Consider the following 12,500-nt stretch of genomic DNA (forward strand, 5'->3'; position numbering starts at 1 on the left):
GCCTATCGCTGAAATCAAGGGCTTCACCGAATACCCTGCCACGTAAAAGCTTTACACTAAATTGGGTGGATACGCAGATACGCATTGGAGACGCCGACCTTAGTGGATACGCAGTGTTTCTCCCGTCTGAGGCGCCAAACAAAAAGAGCGAGGGACATTGATGTATATGTATTTCTCGTTCATAAAGCACGATGATCGAGCACAAACAATGATGTTTCTTAAAGCGTGATCAATCTCCCTGTCGATATATATCTCTCGTTCTTATAGCGCGTTGATCAAATCATTTTACAATTCGGTTATTTAACTTTCATTCTACGGTTCGGTTAACTGTACGAAATACCACTCGCTTCCTGATTAAGCCTAAGCGCTCGTTTCAGTGATTAGGCCTAAGCACTCTCGTAAACTTTTTGCTTTCATTTTGCGGTTCGGTTAACTACAGTTTTCACGAGATCGCCCTTGCACAATTTTCATTCATCCACTAGGGGATTGCGCACCGCGGTGACAGTTCATTATAGCCATATGTCAAAAGTGTAAGCGCTCCTTTAAATGATTAGGCTTAAGCACTCTAGTAAAATGTTAGCTTTCATTTTGCGGTTCGAAGAAAGCACTCGTTGGACAAGAAATGTGCGAATTCAACACAAACGTCCAATCGTCCAACTCTCTGAGGTTGACCATTGTTTCTGCGAAGCCAAAAATTCACTCTCCCAGACGAGGTTATTTATCACCAGGTAATTGTATCGTTTTGGAAAAAGAGACTGCTTTATTATTCATCAGCGTCATAACTTGCTGATTTTGGGGATAATTCGTCGAAATTCAAGCACGCTTCCATTACACCTCTTTATTTTCGTGTTTCACCCAGTTATTTTCCGGTGTTGTTGTTAAATGACACGACGATTTGAATAGGCTTTTCAGCTTTGTTTTCCCTCTCACCTAGCACACCGGCGGCTTTCGCTTCTCCACTTTACATCCGCTTGAATTTTTCAAAGAAAAGCGGAGTGAAAATCAAAAAAATTGCTTGAATGACTTACAAGAGAAGAAAGAGGCTATCGGTGAAATCAACACACACAGACTAGCCGATATAATCTACATATTGACAATCGGCAAAATTAACAACATCTACGTCCCCATTAACCCTTTCACTGCCATAAATGCAGATTGACACTTATAGATTTTACTCTGTTTGGTGAGGTCAACCATTGTTCTGCAAAGCCAAAAATTCCCTCTCCTAGACGAGGTTATTTATCACCAGGTAATTCTATCGTTTTGGAAAAAGAGACTACTTCATTATTCATCAGCGTCACAAGTTCTTGCTGATTTTGGGGATAATTTGACGAAATTCAAGCACACTTCCATTAGACCTGTTTATTTTCGTGTTTCACCCAGTTATTTTCCGGTGTTGTTGTTAAATGACACGACGATTTGAATAGGCTTTTCAGCTTTATTTTCCCTCTCTGTCTCACCTAACACACCGGCGGCTTTCGCTTCTCTTTACATCCGCTTTATCTTTTAAAAGAAAAGGGGAGTGAAAATAAAAAAAAAATTGCGTGAATAAGTTACAAGAGAAGAAAAAGGCTATCGGTGAAATCAACACACACAGACTATACGATGTAATGTACATATTGACAATCAGGAAAATTAACAACATCTAGGTTCGCTCAAAAGAAATGTCCCCATTTTAATCGACCCCGATAACTCGAAACCCCGCTAACTCGAACACATTTTCGTTTCCCTTCAGAGTTCGAGTTAGCGGGGTTCTACTGTATGTATGTATGTACTCAGACGACGAACGAGGAGACTTGGGGCTCAGTTAGTAGTTACACTACAGTGACTTAACACGACCTATATGTCAATTTCATAAGATGGCGTCTAAAAGAACGCTTCGCTATTTCCGGCGGATCACAATTCAGGAAATGTTTATCGTCTTGTGGAGAATTTTAATTTTGCAACTTCTGTTCTACTGGGTGTCGACATTCTTCTACAGTTGTGGTAAAAGGATTTCAATTTCGACTGATGGCAAGATTCGTGAAAAGCTACTATAAAATTCACAGGCACGACATGCATCTTCACGCAATGCTTACTTTCAAGTAATGGATCATACGACAAGGACATATTTTGTGTGTGGTTTATTGAATCTAATTCCTTGAAAGCGGACATTGGTAAGATTCACATAACTGCTTTGAAACTCTTAGTACCCGTTGGTGAAGTCATTCTTACATGAATTGTCAGAGTACGAGGCAGTTATATATGTCAGTAATTAAAATGTTCCAGCGCTGTCACAAATGACAACCTTGCCATGACTTTGTTATTTGGAGCTACGTCCCTTTCCCATATCTCCCTATTTTGCCAAATTCCTCTTTCCCTTGTTCTTCATGCTGGTTGTTAATTTTCTAAAATCATTAAAATTAAAGAAATGAACTTTTGTCATTTGAGGTCAAACATTTGAAACAGCACTGGAGATCGAATTCTTCTTTCATTAATTTTGTTCGCCACGTTCGCCAACTTTTATGGACCCCCTCATTTCTTCATTGCTTTGTGCCTTGCCTCGTTGGCGATTGTGGCAAAATTGTCATTTTCGCCATATTTGCCAAATTCGCCGCTTTTGCCAACTTTTATGGGCCCCCTTCACTGCTTTGTGTTTTGACTCGTTGGCGATTGTGGCAAAATTGTCATTTTCGCCATATTTGCCAAATTCACGGCTTTCGCCAACTTTTATGGGCCCCCTTCACTGCTTTGTGTTTTGCCTCGTTGGCGATTGTGGCAAAATTGTCATTTTCGCCATATTTGCTAAATTCGCCGCTTTCGCCAACTTTTATGGGCCCCCTTCACTGCTTTGTGTTTTGCCTCGTTGCCGATTGTGGCAAAATTGTCATTTTCGCCATATTTGCCAAATTCGCCGCTTTCGCCAACTTTTATGGGCCCCCTTCACTGCTTTGTGTTTTGCCTCGTTGGCGATTGTGGCAAAATTGTCATTTTCGCCATATTTGCCAAATTCGCCGCTTTCGCCAACTTTTATGGGCCCCCTTCACTGCTTTGTGTTTTGCCTCGTTGGCGATTGTGGCAAAATTGTCATTTTCGCCATATTTGCCAAATTCGCCGCTTTCGCCAACTTTTATGGGGCCCGTATACTGCTTTGTGTTTTGCCTCGTTGGCGATTGTGGCAAAATTGTCCTTTTCGCCATATTTGCCGAATTCGCCGCTTTCGCCAACTTTCATGGGCCCCCTTCACTGCTTTCTGTTTTTCCTCGTTGGCGATTGTGGCAAAATTGTCATTTTCGCCATATTTGCCAAATTCGCCGCTTTCGCCAACTTTCATGGTTCCCCTTCACTGCTTTGTGTTTTGCCTCGTTGGCGATTGTGGCAAAATTGTCATTTTCGCCATATTTCCCAAATTCTCCACTTTCGCCAACTTTTATGGTGCCCCTTCCCTGCTTTGTGCTTTGCCTCGTTGGCGATTGTGCCAAAATTGTCATTTTCGCCATATTTGCCAAATTCGCCAACATTTTCTCATTTTTGCCATTTTTGTTGTTGTGTGCATTTCTGGACATATCTCGGTTAGTCGGGTTGGATTTTCGCCTACTCTGTACGACTGTCCCCCGTTTATTATTATGCGGTAAGGGGTCAGCAAGTCTTGGTTTGTTAAAGTTTAAATGATGCTCCATTTTTGGAAAAAATAGGTACAGGAACTTAACGAAGCGGACATCAAGGCCGGACAACACCATCAGCACTTTCCAGAATCCTTTGTACTTGGCTCAGTACTTCTTTATTACGATAAAAACATTTTATGTCAGCTCTAAGAGCTCGGTTTGGTTACTTAAGCCAAGGCCAGATGCCAATTATGGTGCTCTGCAATTACCGAAACCACCGTCACCCAATTTTGCGGATTGTATTGTCGGCTTGCATTATTTCACGCAAGCACTGGTGGTTCAGTGGTAGAATTCTCGCCTGCCACGCGGGAGGCCCGGGTTCGATTCCCGGCCAGTGCACTCCAACTTCTTGTTCCTTCCCATTCGATACCCTCCAACATCTCCTAACCTTCAATTTCTAAAGCAGAAAAGTTTTCCATCAAGGAATCAGTCCTCCTTCTGACACACAATCGTATCAGTTTTCTTTCCTATGCGCGTTTTCTTTTTTACTGTAAAATTGCTGTGTTAACCGAGAGGGGATCAGATATTATGCAATTCTCTTTCTCACTAAAGTAATGCGATTCATAATCGGGTAAAAGCTTAAAGCTGACCTAAGAGAAAAACTTTCAAAAGTTTCTCACATTGTCCAAAAGGACCAGTGGTCTTTGAAGGAAAACAAATTTGAAATTCAAAATCGCTTCTTGTTTTTGTTTCTGGTGCCAAGAGATCGCAACAACGGCACGCATGCCCATTGGAACTCCACTCGGTGTTTTGTTGTTGAAAGAGTTCTTGTAAATGGTTGAGTACGAAGATCTCAGAAAAATCCTTGGTTTGTATCCTGTGTCATTGCCTTCAAGAATTATACTACAGCAATGGTGGATGTCGTACGGGGTTTCCTCAGCCTGTCGTTGGATCGCCGACTCGTTACAGTTGCGCACTCATCGGATCGTGTTTCCAGCATTGTTTGCTCTGTCCAAAGTTTGAGAAATCACAGTCTTTGTACTCAATACTTTAAGCGATGGCCGTTATTTTTTCTTTAGCAAGAGTGCCTTGGGTGTCAAGAAGAAATACGATTGTAAAATTTGAGTGGGAAACTTGCTAAGATTTATCTCACATCAGTCTTAAGTTATTAGCAATTTTAAATCGTGAATTCCGATCACCAGACCAGAACGTAAAGTTGTTCCATTTCTTTTAGTTTAGCAGAGATAACGTGGTTGAACTAATGTAAGAAATAGTTTCCTCAGCGTCAACGGGGGGCATAGCTCAGTGGTAGAGCATTCGACTGCAGATCGAGAGGTCACCGGTTCAAATCCGGTTGCCCCCTTTAACAGACTTGGTTGTAAGTTGTTTTCTGTCCTTAAGGTCTATTTGGCTATTTAAGACGTTCCAGCTAAAACTGGTTGTTTAATGGCAGAAATCTGGTCTCCCACGCTGGTTAGTCGGGTTGGATTTTCGCCTATTCTGTACGACTGTTCCCCGTTTATTATTATGCGGTAAGGGGTCAGCAAGTCTTGGTTTGTTCAAGTTTAAATGATGCTCCATTTTTGGAAAAAATAGGTACAGGAACTTAACGAAGCGGACATCAAGGCCGGACAACACCATCAGCACTTTCCAGGATCCTTTGTACTTGGCTCAGTACTTCTTTATTACGATAAAAACATTTTATGTCAGCTCTAAGAGCTCGGTTTGGTTACTTAAGCCAAGGCCAGATGCCAATTATGGTGCTCTGCAATTACCGAAACCACCGTCACCCAATTTTGCGGATTGTATTGTCGGCTTGCATTATTTTACGCAAGCACTGGTGGTTCAGTGGTAGAATTCTCGCCTGCCACGCGAGAGGCCCGGGTTCGATTCCCGGCCAGTGCACTCCAACTTCTTGTTCCTTCCCATTCGATACCCTCCAACATCTCCTAACCTTCAATTTCTAAAGAAGAAAAGTTTTCCATCAAGGAATCAGTCCTCCTTCTGACACACAATCGTATCAGTTTTCTTTCCTATGCGCGTTTTCTTTTTTACTGTAAAATTGCTGTGTTAACCGAGAGGGGATCAGATATTATGCAATTCTCTTTCTCACTAAAGTAATGCGATTCATAATCGGGTAAAAGCTTAAAGCTGACCTAAGAGAAAAACTTTCAAAAGTTTCTCACATTGTCCAAAAGGACCAGTGGTCTTTGAAGAAAAACAAATTTGAAATTCAAAATCGCTTCTTGTTTTTGTTTCTGGTGCCAAGAGATCGCAACAACGGCACGCATGCCCGTTGGAACTCCACTCGGTGTTTTGTTGTTGAAAGAGTTCTTGTAAATGGTTGAGTACGAAGATCTCAGAAAAATCCTTGGTTTGTATCCTGTGTCATTGCCTTCAAGAATTATACTACAGCAATGGTGGATGTCGTACGGGGTTTCCTCAGCCTGTCGTTGGATCGCCGACTCGTTACAGTTGCGCACTCATCGGATCGTGTTTCCAGCATTGTTTGCTCTGTCCAAAGTTTGAGAAATCACAGTCTTTGTACTCAATACTTTAAGCGATGGCCGTTATTTTTTCTTTAGCAAGAGTGCCTTGGGTGTCAAGAAGAAATACGATTGTAAAATTTGAGTGGGAAACTTGCTAAGATTTATCTCACATCAGTCTTAAGTTATTAGCAATTTTAAATCGTGAATTCCGATCACCAGACCAGAACGTAAAGTTGTTCCATTTCTTTTAGTTGAGCAGAGATAACGTGGTTGAACTAATGTAAGAAATAGTTTCCTGAGCGTCAACGGGGGGCATAGCTCAGTGGTAGAGCATTCGAGTGCAGATCGAGAGGTCACCGGTTCAAATCCGGTTGCCCCCTTTAACAGACTTGGTTGTAAGTTGTTTTCTGTCCTTAAGGTCTATTTGGCTATTTAAGACGTTCCAGCTAAAACTGGTTGTTTAATGGCAGAAATCTGGTCTCCCACGCTGGTTAGTCGGGTTGGATTTTCGCCTACTCTGTACGACTGTCCCCCGTTTATTATTATGCGGTAAGGGGTCAGCAAGTCTTGGTTTGTTAAAGTTTAAATGATGCTCCATTTTTGGAAAAAATAGGTACAGGAACTTAACGAAGCGGACATCAAGGCCGGACAACACCATCAGCACTTTCCAGGTTTCTTTGTACTTGGCTCAGTACTTCTTTATTACGATGAAAACATTTTATGTCAGCTCTAAGAGCTCGGTTTGGTTACTTAAGCCAAGGCCAGATGCCAATTATGGTGCTCTGCAATTACCAAAACCACCGTCACCCAATTTTGCGGATTGTATTGTCGGATTGCATTATTTCACGCAAGCACTGGTGGTTCAGTGGTAGAATTCTCGCCTGCCACGCGGGAGGCCCGGGTGCGATTCCCGGCCAGTGCACTCCAATTCTTGTTCCTTCCTATTCGATACCCACCAACATCTCCTAGCCTTCAATTTCTAAAGCAGAAAAGTTTTCCATCAAGGAATCAGTCCTCCTTCTGACACACAATGGTATCAGTTTTCTTTCCTATGCGCGTTTTCTTTTTTACTGTAAAATTGCTGTGTTAACCGAGAGGGGATCAGATATTATGCAATTCTCTTTCTCACTAAAGTAATGCGATTCATAATCGGGTAAAAGCTTAAAGCTGACCTAAGAGAAAAACTTTCAAAAGTTTCTCACATTGTCCAAAAGGACCAGTGGTCTTTGGAGGACAACAAATTTGAAATTCAAAATCGCTTCTTGTTTTTGTTTCTGGTGCCAAGAGATCGCAACAACGGCACGCATGCCCGTTGGAACTCCACTCGGTGTTTTGTTGTTGAAAGAGTTCTTGTAAATGGTTGAGTACGAAGATCTCAGAAAAATCCTTGGCTTGTATCCTGTGTCATTGCCTTCAAGAATTATACTACAGCAATGGTGGATGTCGTACGGGGTTTCCTCAGCCTGTCGTTGGATCGCCGACTCGTTACAGTTGCGCACTCATCGGATCGTGTTTCCAGCATTGTTTGCTCTGTCCAAAGTTTGAGAAATCACAGTCTATGTACTCAATACTTAAGCGATGGCCGTTATTTTTTCTTTAGCAAGAGTGCCTTGGGTGTCAAGAAGAAATACGATTGTAAAATTTGAGTGGGAAACTTGCTAAGATTTATCTCACATCAGTCTTAAGTTATTAGCAATTTTAAATCGTGAATTCCGATCACCAGACCAGAACGTAAAGTTGTTCCATTTCTTTTAGTTTAGCAGAGATAACGTGGTTGAACTAATGTAAGAAATAGTTTCCTCAGCGTCAACGGGGGGCATAGCTCAGTGGTAGAGCATTCGACTGCAGATCGAGAGGTCACCGGTTCAAATCCGGTTGCCCCCTTTAACAGACTTGGTTGTAAGTTGTTTTCTGTCCTTAAGGTCTATTTGGCTATTTAAGACGTTCCAGCTAAAACTTGTTGTTTAATGGCAGAAATCTGGTCTCCCACGCTGGTTAGTCGGGTTGGATTTTCGCCTACTCTGTACGACTGTCCCCCGTTTATTATTATGCGGTAAGGGGTCAGCAACTCTTGGTTTGTTAAAGTTTAAATGATTCTCCATTTTTGGAAAAAATAGGTACAGGAACTTAACGAAGCGGACATCAAGGCCGGACAACACCATCAGCACTTTCCAGGATCCTTTGTACTTGGCTCAGTACTTCTTTATTACGATAAAAACATTTTATGTCAGCTCTAAGAGCTCGGTTTGGTTACTTAAGCCAAGGCCAGATGCCAATTATGGTGCTCTGCAATTACCGAAACCACCGTCACCCAATTTTGCGGATTGTATTGTCGGCTTGCATTATTTTACGCAAGCACTGGTGGTTCAGTGGTAGAATTCTCGCCTGCCACGCGAGAGGTCTGGGTTCGATTCCCGGCCAGTGCACTCCAACTTCTTGTTCCTTCCCATTCGATACCCTCCAACATCTCCTAACCTTCAATTTCTAAAGCAGAAAAGTTATCCATCAAGGAATCAGTCCTCCTTCTGACACACAATCGTATCAGTTTTCTTTCCTATGCGCGTTTTCTTTTTTACTGTAAAATTGCTGTGTTAACCGAGAGGGGATCAGATATTATGCAATTCTCTTTCTCACTAAAGTAATGCGATTCATAATCGGGTAAAAGCTTAAAGCTGACCCAAGAGAAAAACTTTCAAAAGTTTCTCACATTGTCCAAAAGGACCAGTGGCCTTTGAAGGAAAACAAATTTGAAATTCAAAATCGCTTCTTGTTTTTGTTTCTGGTGCCAAGAGATCGCAACAACGGCACGCATGCCCGTTGGAACTCCACTCGGTGTTTTGTTGTTGAAAGAGTTCTTGTAAATGGTTGAGTACGAAGATCTCAGAAAAATCCTTGGTTTGTATCCTGTGTCATTGCCTTCAAGAATTATACTACAGCAATGGTGGATGTCGTACGGGGTTTCCTCAGCCTGTCGTTGGATCGCCGACTCGTTACAGTTGCGCACTCATCGGATCGTGTTTCCAGCATTGTTTGCTCTGTCCAAAGTTTGAGAAATCACAGTCTTTGTACTCAATACTTTAAGCGATGGCCGTTATTTTTTCTTTAGCAAGAGTGCCTTGGGTGTCAAGAAGAAATACGATTGTAAAATTTGAGTGGGAAACTTGCTAAGATTTATCTCACATCAGTCTTAAGTTATTAGCAATTTTAAATCGTGAATTCCGATCACCAGACCAGAACGTAAAGTTGTTCCATTTCTTTTAGTTGAGCAGAGATAACGTGGTTGAACTAATGTAAGAAATAGTTTCCTCAGCGTCAACGGGGGGCATAGCTCAGTGGTAGAGCATTCGAGTGCAGATCGAGAGGTCACCGGTTCAAATCCGGTTGCCCCCTTTAACAGACTTGGTTGTAAGTTGTTTTCTGTCCTTAAGGTCTATTTGGCTATTTAAGACGTTCCAGCTAAAACTGGTTGTTTAATGGCAGAAATCTGGTCTCCCACGCTGGTTAGTCGGGTTGGATTTTCGCCTACGACTGTCCCCGGTTTATTATTATGCGGTAAGGGGTCAGCAAGTCTTGGTTTGTTAAAGTTTAAATGATTCTCCATTTTTGGAAAAAATAGGTACAGGAACTTAACGAAGCGGACATCAAGGCCGGACAACACCATCAGCACTTTCCAGGATCCTTTGTAGTTGGCTCAGTACTTCTTTATTACGATAAAAACATTTTATGTCAGCTCTAAGAGCTCGGTTTGGTTACTTAAGCCAAGGCCAGATGCCAATTATGGTGCTCTGCAATTACCGAAACCACCGTCACCCAATTTTGCGGATTGTATTGTCGGATTGCATTATTTCGCACGAGCACTGGTGGTTCAGTGGTAGAATTCTCGCCTGCCACGCGGCAGGCCTGGGTTCGATTCACGGCCAGTGCACTCCAACTTCTTGTTCCCCTCCCATTCGATACCCTCCAACATCTCCTAACCTTCAACTTCTAAAGCAGAAAAGTTTTCCATCAAGGAATCAGTCCTCCTTCTGACACACAATCGTATCAGTTTTCTTTCCTATGCGCGTTTTCTTTTTTACTGTAAAATTGCTGTGTTAACCGAGAGGGGATCAGATATTATGCAATTCTCTTTCTCACTAAAGTAATGCGATTCATAATCGGGTAGAAGCTTAAAGCTGACCTAAAAGAAAAACTTTCAAAAGTTTCTCACATTGTCCAAAAGGACCAGTGGTCTTTGGAGGACAACAAATTTGAAATTCAAAATCGCTTCTTCTTTTTGTTTCTGGTGCCAAGAGATCGCAACAACGCCACGCATGCCCGTTGGAACTCTACTCGGTGTTTTGTTGTTAAAAGAGTTCTTGTAAATGGTTGAGTACGAAGATCTCAGAAAAGTCCTTGGTTTGTATCCTGTGTCATTGCCTTCAAGAATTATACTACAGCAATGGTGGATGTCGTACGGGGTTTCCTCAGGCTGTCGTTGGATCGCCGACTCGTTACAGTTGCGCACTCATCGGATCGTGTTTCCAGCATTGTTTGCTCTGTCCAAAGTTTGAGAAATCACAGTCTTTGTACTCAATACTTTAAGCGATGGCCGTTATTTTTTCTTTAGCAAGAGTGCCTTGGGTGTCAAGAAGAAATACGATTGTAAAATTTGAGTGGGAAACTTGCTAAGATTTATCTCACATCAGTCTTAAGTTATTAGCAATTTTAAATCGTGAATTCCGATCACCAGACCAGAACGTAAAGTTGTTCCATTTCTTTTAGTTTAGCAGAGATAACGTGGTTGAACTAATGTAAGAAATAGTTTCCTCAGCGTCAACGGGGGGCATAGCTCAGTGGTAGAGCATTCGAGTGCAGATCGAGAGGTCACCGGTTCAAATCCGGTTGCCCCCTTTAACAGACTTGGTTGTAAGTTGTTTTCTGTCCTTAAGGTCTATTTGGCTATTTAAGACGTTCCAGCTAAAACTGGTTGTTTAATGGCAGAAATCTGGTCTCCCACGCTGGTTAGTCGGGTTGGATTTTCGCCTACTCTGTACGACTGTCCACCGTGTATTATTATGCGGTAAGGGGTCAGCAAGTCTTGGTTTGTTAAAGTTTAAATGATTCTCCATTTTTGGAAAAAATAGGTACAGGAACTTAACGAAGCGGACATCAAGGCCGGACAACACCATCAGCACTTTCCAGGTTTCTTTGTACTTGGCTCAGTACTTCTTTATTACGATGAAAACATTTTATGTCAGCTCTAAGAGCTCGGTTTGGTTACTTAAGCCAAGGCCAGATGCCAATTATGGTGCTCTGCAATTACCGAAACCACCGTCACCCAATTTTGCGGATTGTATTGTCGGATTGCATTATTTCACGCAAGCACTGGTGGTTCAGTGGTAGAATTCTCGCCTGCCACGCGGGAGGCCCGGGTTCGATTCCCGGCCAGTGCACTCCAACTTCTTGTTCCTTCCCATTCGATACCCTCCAACATCTCCTAGCCTTCAATTTCTAAAGCAGAAAAGTTTTCCATCAAGGAATCAGTCCTCCTTCTGACACACAATCGTATCAGTTTTCTTTCCTATGCGCGTTTTCTTTTTTACTGTAAAATTGCTGTGTTAACCGAGAGGGGATCAGATATTATGCAATTCTCTTTCTCACTAAAGTAATGCGATTCATAATCGGGTAAAAGCTTAAAGCTGACCTAAGAGAAAAACTTTCAAAAGTTTCTCACATTGTCCAAAAGGACCAGTGGTCTTTGGAGGACAACAAATTTGAAATTCAAAATCGCTTCTTGTTTTTGTTTCTGGTGCCAAGAGATCGCAACAACGGCAGGCATGCCCGTTGGAACTCTACTCGGTGTTTTGTTGTTGAAAGAGTTCTTGTAAATGGTTGAGTACGAAGATCTCAGAAAAATCCTTGGTTTGTATCCTGTGTCATTGCCTTCAAGAATTATACTACAGCAATGGTGGATGTCGTACGGGGTTTCCTCAGCCTGTCGTTGGATCGCCGACTCGTTACAGTTGCGCACTCATCGGATCGTGTTTCCAGCATTGTTTGCTCTGTCCAAAGTTTGAGAAATTACAGTCTTTGTACTCAATACTTTAAGCGATGGCCGTTATTTTTTCTTTAGCAAGAGTGCCTTGGGTGTCAAGAAGAAATACGATTGTAAAATTTGAGTGGGAAACTTGCTAAGATTTATCTCACATCAGTCTTAAGTTATTAGCAATTTTAAATCGTGAATTCCGATCACCAGACCAGAACGTAAAGTTGTTCCATTTCTTTTAGTTTAGCAGAGATAACGTGGTTGAACTAATGTAAGAAATAGTTTCCTGAGCGTCAACGGGGGGCATAGCTCAGTGGTAGAGCATTCGAGTGCAGATCGAGAGGTCACCTGTTCAAATCCGGTTGCCTCCTTTAACAGACTTGGTTGTAAGTTGTTTTCTGT

General features: G+C 42.1%; 12 non-coding genes across 12 annotated transcripts; all 12 read left to right on the forward strand.

Moving 5' to 3' along the window:
* The first annotated feature begins 3,912 nt into the window (after nucleotides 1-3,912).
* Nucleotides 3,913-3,983, forward strand: Trnag-gcc (transfer RNA glycine (anticodon GCC)). Its single transcript has one exon. It is a non-coding gene; the product is annotated as a tRNA-Gly (tRNA).
* Nucleotides 3,984-4,875: 892 nt separating this feature from the next.
* On the forward strand, nucleotides 4,876-4,947 carry Trnac-gca (transfer RNA cysteine (anticodon GCA)). Its single transcript has one exon. It is a non-coding gene; the product is annotated as a tRNA-Cys (tRNA).
* A 471-nt stretch (nucleotides 4,948-5,418) lies between these two features.
* Trnag-gcc (transfer RNA glycine (anticodon GCC)) lies at nucleotides 5,419-5,489 on the forward strand. The gene has a single exon. It is a non-coding gene; the product is annotated as a tRNA-Gly (tRNA).
* Nucleotides 5,490-6,381: 892 nt separating this feature from the next.
* Nucleotides 6,382-6,453, forward strand: Trnac-gca (transfer RNA cysteine (anticodon GCA)). Its single transcript has one exon. It is a non-coding gene; the product is annotated as a tRNA-Cys (tRNA).
* A 471-nt stretch (nucleotides 6,454-6,924) lies between these two features.
* On the forward strand, nucleotides 6,925-6,995 carry Trnag-gcc (transfer RNA glycine (anticodon GCC)). Its single transcript has one exon. It is a non-coding gene; the product is annotated as a tRNA-Gly (tRNA).
* An 890-nt stretch (nucleotides 6,996-7,885) lies between these two features.
* Trnac-gca (transfer RNA cysteine (anticodon GCA)) lies at nucleotides 7,886-7,957 on the forward strand. Its single transcript has one exon. It is a non-coding gene; the product is annotated as a tRNA-Cys (tRNA).
* Nucleotides 7,958-8,428: 471 nt separating this feature from the next.
* Nucleotides 8,429-8,499, forward strand: Trnag-gcc (transfer RNA glycine (anticodon GCC)). The gene has a single exon. It is a non-coding gene; the product is annotated as a tRNA-Gly (tRNA).
* Nucleotides 8,500-9,391: 892 nt separating this feature from the next.
* Trnac-gca (transfer RNA cysteine (anticodon GCA)) lies at nucleotides 9,392-9,463 on the forward strand. The gene has a single exon. It is a non-coding gene; the product is annotated as a tRNA-Cys (tRNA).
* A 464-nt stretch (nucleotides 9,464-9,927) lies between these two features.
* On the forward strand, nucleotides 9,928-9,998 carry Trnag-gcc (transfer RNA glycine (anticodon GCC)). The gene has a single exon. It is a non-coding gene; the product is annotated as a tRNA-Gly (tRNA).
* An 893-nt stretch (nucleotides 9,999-10,891) lies between these two features.
* Nucleotides 10,892-10,963, forward strand: Trnac-gca (transfer RNA cysteine (anticodon GCA)). Its single transcript has one exon. It is a non-coding gene; the product is annotated as a tRNA-Cys (tRNA).
* A 471-nt stretch (nucleotides 10,964-11,434) lies between these two features.
* Nucleotides 11,435-11,505, forward strand: Trnag-gcc (transfer RNA glycine (anticodon GCC)). Its single transcript has one exon. It is a non-coding gene; the product is annotated as a tRNA-Gly (tRNA).
* An 892-nt stretch (nucleotides 11,506-12,397) lies between these two features.
* Trnac-gca (transfer RNA cysteine (anticodon GCA)) lies at nucleotides 12,398-12,469 on the forward strand. The gene has a single exon. It is a non-coding gene; the product is annotated as a tRNA-Cys (tRNA).
* Nucleotides 12,470-12,500: the final 31 nt, after the last annotated feature.

The sequence above is a fragment of the Montipora foliosa genome, chromosome 3, assembly GCF_036669935.1.
Source record: "Montipora foliosa isolate CH-2021 chromosome 3, ASM3666993v2, whole genome shotgun sequence".
NCBI classification, from domain to species: Eukaryota; Metazoa; Cnidaria; class Anthozoa; order Scleractinia; family Acroporidae; genus Montipora; species Montipora foliosa.